Genomic DNA, 13935 nt, shown 5'->3' on the forward strand with positions numbered 1-13935 from the left:
GAAAGCTTTAAATCGAAATTTAAGACAACTTTAGATTAAGGCCATCAGTCTAACTCCGTACTACAACAACCACAAGACAACTTTAGATTAAGGCCATCAGTCTAACTCCGTACTACAACAACCACCACAAGACAACTTTAGATTAAGGCCATCAGTCTAACTCCGTACTACAACAACCACCACAAGACAACTTTAGATTAAGACCATCAGTCTAACTCCGTACTACAACAACCACAAGACAACTTTAGATTAAGGCCATCAGTCTAACTCCGTTACTACAACAACAACCACAAGACAACTTTAGATTAAGGCCATCAGTCTAACTCCGTACTACAACAACCACCACAAGACAACTTTAGATTAAGGCCATCAGTCTAACTCCGTACTACAACAACAACCACAAGACAACTTTAGATTAAGGCCATCAGTCTAACTCCATACAACAACAACAAGACAACTTTAGATTAAGGCCATCAGTCTAACTCCGTACTACAACAACAACCACAAGACAACTTTAGATTAAGGCCATCAGTCTAACTCCGTACTACAACAACAACCACAAGACAACTTAGATTAAGGCCATCAGTCTAAACTCCATACTACAACAACAACCACAACAAGACAACTTTAGATTAAGGCCATCAGTCTTAACTCCGTTACTACAACAACAACAACCACCACAAGACAACTTTAGATTAAGGCCATCAGTCTAACTCCGTACTACAACAACAACCACAAGACAACTTAGATTAAGGCCATCAGTCTAACTCCGTACAACAACAACAACCACAAGACAACTTAGATTAAGGCCATCAGTCTAACTCCGTACTACAACAACAACCACAAGACAACTTTAGATTAAGGCCATCAGTCTAACTCCTTACTACAACAACAACCACAAGACAACTTTAGATTAAGGCCATCAGTCTAACTCCGTACTACAACAACAACCACAACAAGACAACTTTAGATTAAGGCCATCAGTCTAACTCCGTACTACAACAACAACCACAAGACAACTTTAGATTAAGGCCATCAGTCTAACTCCGTACTACAACAACAACCACAAGACAACTTTAGATTAAGGCCATCAGTCTAACTCCGTACTACAACAACACAAACCAAAACAACTTTTAGAAATCACCAAAAACTAAAGCCGTAATTGCAACTTAACTAGTTCATCACAGGGACTGTGACCGAATTTTCACAATAAACTACATAAACAACACCAAATCCTACAGCCATAGCGTGATGACGTAATAAATAAATAAAGCAATCGATAATAATTCACCTGAAGGCGATCTATAGTATTGATTATTTTGTCTCCAGCCACGAGTGTCGATTTGGTTCGGTCACGAAAGATTCAAAATCAAGACTGGTGACGTCACCACTTCGCCTCTTGCCCGCGCGATGACGTCACGCGATACATTATCCTCGAGGCGCGGTGACGTCACGCATACACCAAACAAGCGGACGACTACTCCCCAACCACTGCGTGGTGACGTCATCACGACAAGCCAGCGCGGTGACGTCATCACGTCAATGTCCGCTCCCCACTGTTGCCGCTGCGTCGCCTCCTCGTCCTCGCCACCTCAGCGTGGTGACGTCACCACGTCATCGTCCGCTGCACTGTCACTTGCGCTGCCGCTGCGTCGCCTCCTTCCTCCTCGCCACCCCACAGCGTGATGACGTCACAACGTAAAGCCAGCGTGATGACGTCGCCACGTCAATGTCCGCTCCACTGTCACTGGCGCTGCGTCGCCTCCTCCTCGCCACCCAGCGTGGTAACGTCACCACGTAAAGCCAGCGTGGTGACGTCACCACGTCAAAGCCAGCGTGGTGACGTCACCACGTCAATGTCCGCTCCAGTCACAGGCGCTGCAGCTGCGTCGCCTCCTTCCTCCTCGCCACCCCAGCGTGGTGACGTCACCACGTAAAGCCAGCGTGGTGACGTCACCACGTCAATGTCCGCTCCACTGTTACTGGCGCTGCAGCTGCGTCGCCTCCTCGCTCGCAGAGAATCAGCGGCGGCCGCAGAGGAAGAGGTGGAGGAGGTGTAGAGGAGGTGGTGGTGTAGAGGTGGTGGTGGTGGTGTAGTGGTGGTGTAGTGGTGGTGGTGGTGTAGTGGTGGTGGTGTAGTGGTGGTGGTGTAGTGGTGGTGGTGTAGTGGTGGTGGTGTAGTGGTGGTGGTGTAGTGGTGGTGGTGTAGTGGTGGTGTAGTGGTGGTGGTGGTGTAGTGGTGGTGGTGTAGTGGTGGTGGTGTAGTGGTGGTGGTGTAGTGGTGGTGGTGTAGTGGTGGTGGTGTAGAGGAGGTGGTGTAGAGGTGGTGGTGGTGTAGTGGTGGTGGTGTAGTGGTGGTGGTGTAGTGGTGGTGGTGTAGTGGTGGTGGTGTAGTGGTGGTGGTGGTGTAGTGGTGGTGGTGTAGTGGTGGTGGTGTAGTGGTGGTGGTGGTGTAGTGGTGGTGGTGTAGAGGTGGTGGTGTAGAGGTGGTGGTGTAGTGGTGGTGGTGGTGTAGTGGTGGTGGTGTAGTGGTGGTGGTGGTGTAGTGGTGGTGGTGGTGTAGTGGTGGTGGTGTAGTGGTGGTGGTGTAGAGGTGGTGGTGTAGTGGTGGTGTAGTGGTGGTGGTGTAGAGGTGGTGGTGTAGTGGTGGTGGTGTAGTGGTGGTGGTGTAGTGGTGGTGGTGTAGTGGTGGTGGTGGTGTAGTGGTGGTGGTGGTGTAGTGGTGGTGGTGTAGAGGTGGTGGTGTAGTGGTGGTGGTGTAGTGGTGGTGGTGTAGAGGTGGTGGTGTAGTGGTGGTGGTGTAGTGGTGGTGGTGTAGTGGTGGTGGTGGTGTAGTGGTGGTGGTGTAGAGGTGGTGGTGGTGTAGTGGTGGTGGTGGTGTAGTGGTGGTGGTGTAGTGGTGGTGGTGTAGAGGTGGTGGTGGTGTAGTGGTGGTGGTGGTGTAGTGGTGGTGGTGTAGTGGTGGTGGTGTAGAGGTGGTGGTGGTCTTCCGCTAGTTTTGTGTTGTTGTGGTGTTGTTGTGGTGTTGTGTTGTTGTGAGGTGTTGTTGTTGTTGTGGTGTTGTTGTGTTATTGTTGTGTTGTTGTCGTGTTGTTGGTGTTGTGTTGTTGTTTTGTGTTGTTATGTTGTTGATGTGTTGTTGATGTTGTTTTTTTGTGTTGTTGGTGGTGTTGTGTTGTTGATGTGTTGTTGTGTTGATGTGTTGTGTTGTTGATGTTTTGATGGTGTTGTTGATGTGTTGTGGTTGAGGTGTTGTTGTGTTGTGTTGATGTGGTGTTGTGATGGTGATGTGTTGTGTGTTGTTGATGTTGTTGTGTTGTTGTTGATGTTGTTGTGTTGTTGATGTGTTGTTGATGTGTTGTTGTTGATGTGTTGTTGATGTTGTTGATGATGTTGTGTTGTTGATGTGTTTATGGTGATGATGTTGTTGTTGATGTGTTATTGATGTGTTGATGTTGTGTTGTTGTTGTTGTGTTGTTGAGGCTGCCCATGAGTGTGACTCTAGTAGCGCTGCGCCTTGAGCTCAGCCCGGACTCAAACTTCCCCTCCCACTTCCATCGCTGCCACTGTAAGTACAGTGTGCACAGTAGGTACAGTGTGTACAGTAGACAGTGTATACAGTGGGCACAGCGTGTACAGTAGATACAGTGTAAAAATGGTGTATACAGTATACACCGTGAACACTACATTGTGCACAATGTGTACACACAGTACTGTACACACTGTACACACTGTCTCCCCCCCCCCCCCCGTGTCTCTCTCCCCGTGTCTCTCTCCCCGTGTCTCCCCCCCCCGTGTCTCTCCCCCGTGTCTCTCCCCCGTGTCTCTCCCCCCGTGTCTCTCTCCCCGTGTCTCTCTCTCCCCGTGTCTCTCCCCCGTGTCTCTCTCCCCCCGTGTCGCTCTCCCCCCGTGTCTCTCCCCCCGTGTCTCTCTCTCCCCGCGTCTCTCTCTCCCCGCGTCTCTCTCTCCCCGTGTCTCTCTCTCCCCGTGTCTCTCTCTCCCCGTGTCTCTCTCCCCCCGTGTCTCTCTCCCCCCGTGTCTCTCCCCCCGTGTCTCTCTCCCCCCGTGTCTCTCTCCCCCCGTGTCTCTCTCCCCCCGTGTCTCTCTCCCCCCGTGTCTCTCTCCCCCCGTGTCTCTCTCCCCGTGTCTCTCTCTCCCCCGTGTCTCTCTCCCCCCGTGTCGCTCTCCCCCCGTGTCTCTCCCCCCGTGTCTCTCTCTCCCCGCGTCTCTCTCTCCCCGCGTCTCTCTCTCCCCGCGTCTCTCTCTCCCCGCGTCTCTCTCTCCCCGTGTCTCTCTCTCCCCGTGTCTCTCTCTCCCCGTGTCTCTCTCCCCCCGTGTCTCTCTCCCCCCGTGTCTCTCCCCCCGTGTCTCTCTCCCCCCGTGTCTCTCTCCCCCCGTGTCTCTCTCCCCGTGTCTCTCTCTCCCCGTGTCTCTCTCCCCCCGTGTCTCTCTCCCCCCGTGTCTCTCTCCCCCCGTGTCTCTCTCCCCGTGTCTCTCTCTCCCCGTGTCTCTCTCCCCCCGTGTCTCTCTCCCCCCGTGTCTCTCTCCCCCCGTGTCTCTCTCCCCCCGTGTCTCTCTCCCCCCGTGTCTCTCTCCCCCCGTGTCTCTCTCCCCCCGTGTCTCTCTCCCCCCGTGTCTCTCTCCCCCCGTGTCTCTCTCCCCCCGTGTCTCTCTCCCCCCGTGTCTCTCTCCCCCCGTGTCTCTCTCCCCCCGTGTCTCTCTCCCCCCGTGTCTCTCTCCCCCCGTGTCTCTCTCCCCCCGTGTCTCTCTACCCCCGTGTCTCTCTCCCCCCGTGTCTCTCTCCCCCCGTGTCTCTCTCCCCCCGTGTCTCTCTCCCCCCGTGTCTCTCTCCCCCCGTGTCTCTCTCCCCCCGTGTCTCTCTCCCCCCGTGTCTCTCTCCCCCCGTGTCTCTCTCCCCCCGTGTCTCTCTCCCCCCGTGTCTCTCTCCCCCCGTGTCTCTCTCCCCCCGTGTCTCTCTCCCCCCGTGTCTCTCTCCCCCCGTGTCTCTCTCCCCCCGTGTCTCTCTCCCCCCGTGTCTCTCTCCCCCCGTGTCTCTCTCCCCCCGTGTCTCTCTCCCCCCGTGTCTCTCTCCCCCCGTGTCTCTCTCCCCCCGTGTCTCTCTCCCCCCGTGTCTCTCTCCCCCCGTGTCTCTCTCCCCCCGTGTCTCTCTCCCCCCGTGTCTCTCTCCCCCCGTGTCTCTCTCCCCCCGTGTCTCTCTCCCCCCGTGTCTCTCTCCCCCCGTGTCTCTCTCCCCCCGTGTCTCTCTCCCCCCGTGTCTCTCTCCCCCCGTGTCTCTCTCCCCCCGTGTCTCTCTCCCCCCGTGTCTCTCTCCCCCCGTGTCTCTCTCCCCCCGTGTCTCTCTCCCCCCGTGTCTCTCTCCCCCCGTGTCTCTCTCCCCCCGTGTCTCTCTCCCCCCGTGTCTCTCTCCCCCCGTGTCTCTCTCCCCCCGTGTCTCTCTCCCCCCGTGTCTCTCTCCCCCCGTGTCTCTCTCCCCCCGTGTCTCTCTCCCCCCGCGTCGCGCAAGCGTCTGCGTGGTGACGTCGTCACGCAAGAGCGTGCGTGGTGACGTCGTCGCCCAGGAGCGTGCGTGGTGACGTCGTCGCGCAACAGCGTGCGTGGTGACGTCGTCGCGCAAGAGGCCTTGGCGTGGTGACGTCTCGCGCAAGCGTCTGCGTGGTGACGTCGTTGCGCAAGGGCCTGCGTGGTGACGTCTCGTGCAAGAGGCCTTGGCGTGGTGACGTCGACGCGCAAGTGCATGCGTGGTGACGTCGTCGCGCAAGAGCGTGCGTGGTGACGTCATCGAACAAGAGCCTGCGTGGTGACGTCCGCGCAAGAGCGTGCGTGGTGACGTCGACGCGCAAGAGCGTGCGAGGTGACGTCGTCGCGCAAGAGCCTGCGTGGTGACGTCGCGCAAGAGCGTGCGTGGTGACGTCATCGCGCAAATGTCTGCGTGGTGACGTCTTTGCGCGCATGAGCGTGCGTGGTGACGTCGTCTTGCAAGAACCCTTGGCGTGGTGACGTCGTCTTGCAAGAGCGTGCGTGGTGACGTCGTCGCGCAAGCGTCTGCGTGGTGACGTCACCGCGCAAGATGCGTGATGACGTAATAAATAAATCGATAATCTACTAAAGACGGTCGCCTGTTGTCGTTGCGATAGAAACATCGTGATCTACAGTATTGTTCATAGTTCATAGTTACATTTAATTTGGTATAGCCCTGTGAGCCATCCGGCTCTTGAATCGGGTGCAACCACAACAAAGTAAACTAAACTAAAACACGAACAATAAAAATACATCTTAAAGTGACTCCTCTGTGTGTGACTGTGCACACAGAAAATCCAGGGGGAAAATAAACATCAAAATATTCCTGAAATAGCACCGTTACACCACCAACTCTGTGTAAATATCCCACTGGGATGCAAGTCAAAATAACAACAATAACCACAAGGCAACTTTAGATTAAGGCCATCAGTCTAACTCCGTACTACAACAACCACAAGACAACTTTAGATTAAGGCCATCAGTCTAACTCCGTACTACAACAACAACCACAAGACAACTTTAGATTAAGGCCATCAGTCTAACTCCGTTACTACAACAACCACAAGACAACTTTAGATTAAGGCCATCAGTCTAACTCCGTACTACTACAACAACAACAACCACAAGACAACTTTAGATTAAGGCCATCAGTCTAACTCCGTACTACAACAACACAAACCAAAACAACTTTTAGAAATCACCAAAAACTAAAGCCGTAATTGCAACTTAACTAGTTCATCACAGGGACTGTGACCGAATTTTCACAATAAACTACATAAACAACACCAAATCCTACAGCCATAGCGTGATGATGTAATAAATAAAGCAATCGATAATAATTCACCTGAAGGCGATCTATAGTATTGATTATTTTGTCTCCAGCTACGAGTGTCGATTGATGCGGTCACGAAAGATTCAAAATCAACACTGGTGACGTCACCACTTCGCCTCTTGCCCGCGCGATGACGTCAGGCGATAAATTATCCCCGAGGCGCGGTGACGTCACGCATACACCTAACACAAGCGGGACGACGTCATCGACTAATCGCCAACCACAGCGTGGTGACGTCATCACGTCAAGCCAGCGCGGTGACGTCATCACGTCAATGTTCGCTCCCCACTGGCGCTGGCGCTGCGTCGCCTCCTCCGCCTCGCAACCCCAGCGTGGTGACGTCACCACGTCCAGCCAGCGCGGTGACGTCACCACGTCAATGTCCGCTCCCCACTGTCGCTGCCGCTGCGTCGCCTCCTCGTCCTCGCTACCTCAGCGTGGTGACGTCACCACGTCAATGTCTGCTCCCCACTGTCGCTGCCGCTGCGTCGCCTCCTCGTCCTCGCCACCTCAGCGTGGTGACGTCACCACGTCATCGTCCGCTCCACTGTCACTGGCGCTGCCGCTGCGTCGCCTCCTTCCTCCTCGCCACCCAACAGCGTGATGACGTCACCACGTAAAGCCAGCGTGGTGACGTCACCACGTCAATGTCCGCTCCACTGTCACTGGCGCTGCGTCGCCTCCTCCTCGCCACCCCAGCGTGGTGACGTCACCACGTCAAGCCAGCGTGGTGACGTCGCCACGTCAATGTCCGCTCCACTGTCACTGGCGCTGCCGCTGCGACGCCTCCTCCTCGCCACCCAGCGTGGTGACGTCACCACGTCAAAGCCAGCGTGGTGACGTCACCACGTCAATGTCCGCTCCACTGTCACTGGCGCTGCAGCTGCGTCGCCTCCTCGCCACCTCAGCGCGGTGACGTCACCACGTCAAGCCAGCGTGGTGACGTCACCACGTCAATGTCCGCTCCACTGTAGCTGGCGCTGCGTCGCCTCCTCCTCCTCGCCACCCCAGCGTGATGACGTCACCACATCAAGCCAGCGCGGTGACGTCACCACGTCAATATCCGCTCCACTGTCACTGGCGCTGCGTCGCCTCCTTCCTCCTCGCCACCCCAGCGTGGCGACGTCACTACGTCAAGCCAGCGTGGTGACGTCACCACGTGAAGCCAGTGTGGTGACGTCACCACGTCAATGTCCGCTCCACTGTCACTGGCGCTGCAGCTGCGTCGCCTCCTCGCTCGCAGAGAATCAGCGGCGGCCGCAGAGGAAGAGGTGGAGGAGGTTTAGAGGAGGTGGTGGTGTAGAGGTGGTGGTGGTGGTGTAGTGGTGGTGGTGTAGTGGTGGTGGTGTAGTGGTGGTGGTGGTGTAGTGGTGGTGTAGTGGTGGTGTAGAGGAGGTGGTGGTGTAGAGGTGGTGGTGGTGGTGTAGTGGTGGTGGTGGTGTAGTGGTGGTGGTGTAGTGGTGGTGGTGGTGTAGTGGTGGTGGTGTAGTGGTGGTGGTGTAGTGGTGGTGGTGGTGTAGTGGTGGTGGTGTAGAGGTGGTGTAGTGGTGGTGTAGTGGTGGTGGTGGTGTAGTGGTGGTGGTGGTGGTGTAGTGGTGGTGGTGGTGTAGTGGTGGTGGTGTAGTGGTGGTGGTGTAGTGGTGGTGGTGTAGTGGTGGTGGTGGTGTAGTGGTGGTGTAGTGGTGGTGGTGGTGTAGAGGTGGTGGTGGTGTAGTGGTGGTGGTGTAGAGGTGGTGGTGGTGTAGTGGTGGTGTAGTGGTGGTGGTGGTGTAGAGGTGGTGGTGGTGTAGTGTAGTGGTGGTGTAGTGGTGGTGGTGTAGAGGTGGTGGTGTAGAGGTGGTGGTGTAGTGGTGGTGGTGTAGTGGTGGTGGTGGTGTAGTGGTGGTGGTGGTGTAGTGGTGGTGTAGTGGTGGTGGTGTAGTGGTGGTGGTGTAGAGGTGGTGGTGTGGTGGTGGTGGTGTAGTGGTGGTGGTGTAGTGGTGGTGGTGTAGTGGTGGTGGTGTAGAGGTGGTGGTGTAGTAGTGGTGGTGTAGAGGTGGTGGTGGTCTTCCGCTAGTTTTGTGTTGTTGTGGTGTTGTTGTTGTTGTGGTGTTGTTGGTGTTGTGTTGTTGTGAGGTGTTGTTGTGTTATTGTTGTGTTGTTGTCATGTTGTTGGTGTTGTGCTGATGTGGTGTTGTTGATGTGTTGTGTTGTTGTTGAGGTGTTGTTGTTGTGTTGATGTGGTGTTGTGTTGTTGATGTGTTGTTGTTGATGTGTTATGTTGTGATGTTGTGTTGATGTGTTTTTTATGTTGTTGGGTTGTTGTTGATGTGTTGTTGATGTTGTTGTGTTGTTGATGTGTTGTTGTTGTTGATGTTGTTGTTGTGTTGTTGATGTTGTGTTGTTGATGTGATGTTGATGTGTTGTTGATGTTGTTGATGATGTTGTGTTGTTGATGTGTTGATGGTGATGATGTTGTTGTGTTGTTGATGTGTTGATGTTGTGTTGTTGTTGTGTTGTTGATGTGTTGATGTGTTGATGTTGTGTTGTTGATGTGTTGTTGTTGTGTTGTTGATGTGTTGTTGTTGTGTTGTTGTTCTTGATGTTGTTGATGTTGTTGTTATTGATGTGATGATGATGTTGTTGATGGTGATGATGTTGTTGTTATTGATGTGTTGTTGATGTGTTGATGTTGTGTTGATGTTGTTATTGTTGAGGCTGCCCATGAGTGTGACTCTAGTAGCGCTGCGCCTTGAGCTCAGCCCGGACTCAAACTTCCCCTCCCACTTCCATCGCTGCCACTGTAAGTACAGTGTATACAGTAGGTACAGTGTGCACAGTAGACACAGTGTATACAGTGGGCACAGTGTGTACAGTAGGCACAATATGTACAGTGTAAATTAGTGTGTACAGTAGACACAGTGTACATTGGGCGCAGTGTGTACAGTAGATACAGTGTAAAAATAGTGTATACAGTATACACCGTGAACACATTGTGCACAATGTGTACACACTGTACTGTACACACTGTACACACTGTCTACCCCCCCTCCCCCCGTGTCTCTCCCCGTGTCTCTCCCCCCGTGTCTCTCCCCGCGTCGCGCAAGCGTCTGCGTGGTGACGTCGTCACGCAAGAGCGTGCGTGGTGACGTCGTCGCGCAAGAGGCCTTGGCGTGGTGACGTCTCGCGCAAGCGTCTGCGTGGTGACGTCGTTGCGCAAGAGCCTGCGTGGTGACGTCCGCGCAAGAGCGTGCGTGGTGACGTCGACGCGCAAGAGCGTGCGAGGTGACGTCATCGCGCAAGAGCCTGCGTGATGACGTCTTTGCGCGCATGAGCGTGCGTGGTGACGTCTTGCAAGAAGCCTTGGCGTGGTGACGTCGTCGCGCAAGAGCGTGCATGGTGACGTCGTGGCGCAAGAGCGTGCGTGGTGACGTCGCGCAAATGTCTGCGTGGTGACGTCTTTGCGTGCATGAGCGTGCGTGGTGACGTCGTCTTGCAAGAAGCCTTGGCGTGGTGACGTCGTCGCGCAAGAGCGTGCGTGGTGACGTCGTCGAGCAAGAGTCTGCGTGGTGACGTCACCGCGCAAGATGCGTGATGACGTAATAAATAAATCGATAATAATTCACCTAAAGACGGTCGCCTGCTGTTGTTGCGATAGAAACATCGCGATCTACAGTATTGTTCATAGTTCATAGTTACATTTAATTTGGTACAGCCCTGTGAGCCATCCGGCTCTTGAATCGGGTGCAACCACAACAAAGTAAACTAAACTAAAACACGAACAATAAAAATACATCTTAAAGTGACTCCTCTGTGTGTGACTGTGCACAGAAAATCCAGGGGGAAAATAAACATCAAAATATTCCTGAAATAGCACCGTGTACACCACCAACTCTGTGTGTAAATATCCCACTGGGATGCAAATCAAGATAACAACAATAACAACAAGACAACTTAGATTAAGGCCATCAGTCTAACTCCGTACTACAACAACAACAACCACAAGACAACTTTAGATTAAGGCCATCAGTCTAACTCCTTACTACAACAACAACCACAAGACAACTTTAGATTAAGGCCATCAGTCTAACTCCTTACTACAACAACAACCACAAGACAACTTTAGATTAAGGCCATCAGTCTAACTCCGTACTACAACAACCACAAGACAACTTTAGATTAAGGCCATCAGTCAAAACTCCGTTACTACAAGACAACTTAGATTAAGGCCATCAGTCTAACTCCGTACTACAACAACAACCACAACAAGACAACTTTAGATTAAGGCCATCAGTCTAACTCCGTACTACAACAACAACCACAAGACAACTTTAGATTAAGGCCATCAGTCTAACTCCGTACTACAACAACAACAAGACAACTTTAGATTAAGGCCATCAGTCTAACTCCGTACTACAACAACCACCACAAGACAACTTTAGATTAAGGCCATCAGTCTAACTCCGTACTACAACAACAACCACAAGACAACTTTAGATTAAGGCCATCAGTCTAACTCCTTACTACAACAACAACAACCACAAGACAACTTTAGATTAAGGCCATCAGTCTAACTCCATACTACAACAACAACAAGACAACTTTAGATTAAGGCCATCAGTCTAACTCCGTACTACAACAACACAAACCAAAACAACTTTTAGAAATCACCAAAAACTAAAGCCGTAATTGCAACTTAACTAGTTCATCACAGGGACTGTGACCGAATATTCACAATAAACTACATAAACAACACCAAATCCTACAGCCATAGCGTGATGACGTAATACATAAATAAAGCAATCGATAATAATTCACCTGAAGGCGATCTATAGTATTGATTATTGTCTCCAGCTACGAGTGTCGATTGATGCGGTCACGAAAGATTCAAAATCAACACTGGTGACGTCACCACTTCGCCTCTTGCCCGCGCGATGACGTCACTCGATAAATTATCCTCGAGGCGCGGTGACGTCACGCATACACCAAACAAGCGGGACAACGTCATCGACTACTCGCCAACCACAGCGTGGTGACGTCATCACGTCAAGCCAGCGCGGTGACGTCATCACGTCAATGTCCGCTCCCCACTGGCGCTGGCGCTGCGTCGCCTCCGCCTCGCCACCCTAGTGTGGTGACGTCACCACGTCAAGCCAGCGGAGTGACGTCACCACGTCAACGTCCGCTCCCCACTGTCGCTGCCGCTGCGTCGCCTCCTCGTCCTCGCCACCTCAGCGTGGTGACGTCACCACGTCATCGTCCGCTGCACTGTCACTGGCGCTGCCGCAGCGTCGCCTCCTTCCTCCTCGCCACCCCACAGCGTGATGACGTCACCACGTGAAGCCAGCGTGGTGACGTCACCACGTCAATGTCCGCTCCACTGTCACTGGCGCTGCCGCTGCGTCGCCTCCTCCTCGCCACCCCAGCGTGGTGACGTCACCACGTCAAGCCAGCGTGGTGACGTCGCCACGTCAATGTCCGCTCCACTGTCACTGGCGCTGCGTCGCCCCTTTCCTCCTCGCCACCCCAGCGTGGTGACGTCACCACGTAAAGCCAGCGTGGTGACGTCACCACGTCAAGCCAGCGTGGTAACGTCACCACGTCAATGTCCGCTCCACTGTCACTGGCGCTGCCGCTGCGTCGCCTCCTTCCTCCTCGCTACCCCAGCGTGGTGACGTCACTATGTCAAGCCAGCGTGCTGACGTCACCACGTCAATGTCCGCTCCACTGTCACTGGCGCTGCCGCTGCGACGCCTCCTCGCCACCCAGCGTGGTGACGTCACCACGTAAAGCCAGCGTGGTGACGTCACCACGTCAAAGCCAGCGTGGTGACGTCACCACGTCAATGTCCGCTCCACTGTCACTGGCGCTGCAGCTGCGTCGCCTCCTCCTCGCCACCCCAGCGTGGTGACGTCACCACGTCAAGACAGCGTGGTGACGTCACCACGTCAATGTCCGCTCCACTGTCGCTGGCGCTGCCTCCTCCTCCTCGTCACCCCAGCGTGGTGACGTCACCACATCAAGCCAGCGCGGTGACGTCACCACGTAAATGTCCGCTCCACTGTCACTGTCGCTGCAGCTGCGTCGCCTCCTTCGTCCTCGCCACCCCAGCGTGGTGACGTCACCACGTCAAGCCAGCGTGGTGACGTCACCACGTCAATGTCCGCTCCACTGTCGCTGGCGCTGCGTCGCCTCCTCCTCGCCACCCCAGTGTGGTGACGTCACCACATCAAGCCAGCGCGGTGACGTCACCACGTCAATGTCCGCTCCACTGTCACTGGCGCTGCCGCTGCGTCGCCTCCTTCCTCCTCGCCACCCCAGCGTGGTGACGTCACCACGTCAATGTCCGCTCCACTGTCACTGGCGCTGCAGCTGCGTCGCCTCCTCGCTCGCAGAGAATCAGCGGCGGCCGCAGAGGAAGAGGTGGAGGAGGTGTAGAGGAGGTGTAGAGGAGGTGGTGGTGTAGAGGAGGTGGTGTAGTGGTGGTGGTGTAGTGGTGGTGGTGGTGTAGTGGTGGTGGTGTAGTGGTGGTGGTGTAGTGGTGGTGGTGTAGTGGTGGTGGTGGTGTAGTGGTGGTGGTGGTGTAGTGGTGGTGGTGTAGTGGTGGTGGTGTCGAGGTGGTGGTGGTGGTGGTGGTGTAGTGGTGGTGGTGTAGTGGTGGTGGTGTAGTGGTGGTGGTGTAGAGGTGGTGGTGTAGAGGAGGTGGTGTAGTGGTGGTGGTGGTGTAGTGGTGGTGGTGTAGTGGTGGTGGTGTAGTGGTGGTGGTGTAGTGGTGGTGGTGTAGTGGTGGTGGTGTAGTGGTGGTGGTGGTGTAGTGGTGGTGGTGTAGAGGTGGTGGTGTAGTGGTGGTGGTGGTGTAGTGGTGGTGGTGTAGTGGTGGTGGTGGTGTAGTGGTGGTGGTAGTGTAGTGGTGGTGTAGAGGTGGTGGTGGTGTAGTGGTGGTGGTGTAGTGGTGGTGGTGGTGTAGTGGTGGTGGTGTAGTGGTGGTGGTGGTGTAGTGGTGGTGGTGTAGTGGTGGTGGTGGTGTAGAGGTGGTGGTGGTGTAGTGGTGGTGGTGGTGTAGTGGTGGTGGTGGTCTTCCGCTA

At 54.3% G+C, this 13935-nt stretch overlaps 1 long non-coding RNA gene across 1 annotated transcript; it reads left to right on the plus strand.

Moving 5' to 3' along the window:
* The first annotated feature begins 1754 nt into the window (after nucleotides 1–1754).
* LOC142923395 (uncharacterized) lies at nucleotides 1755–6888 on the plus strand. Its single transcript, XR_012940739.1, has 2 exons — nucleotides 1755–3568; nucleotides 5525–6888. It is a non-coding gene; the product is annotated as an uncharacterized LOC142923395 (long non-coding RNA).
* The last annotated feature ends 7047 nt before the right edge of the window (nucleotides 6889–13935 follow it).

This window comes from Petromyzon marinus, unplaced genomic scaffold, assembly GCF_048934315.1.
Source record: "Petromyzon marinus isolate PM22_M1 ecotype Great Lakes invasive population unplaced genomic scaffold, UKy_Petmar_22M1.pri1.0 PM_Scaffold_48, whole genome shotgun sequence".
Lineage (NCBI taxonomy): Eukaryota > Metazoa > Chordata > Hyperoartia > Petromyzontiformes > Petromyzontidae > Petromyzon > Petromyzon marinus.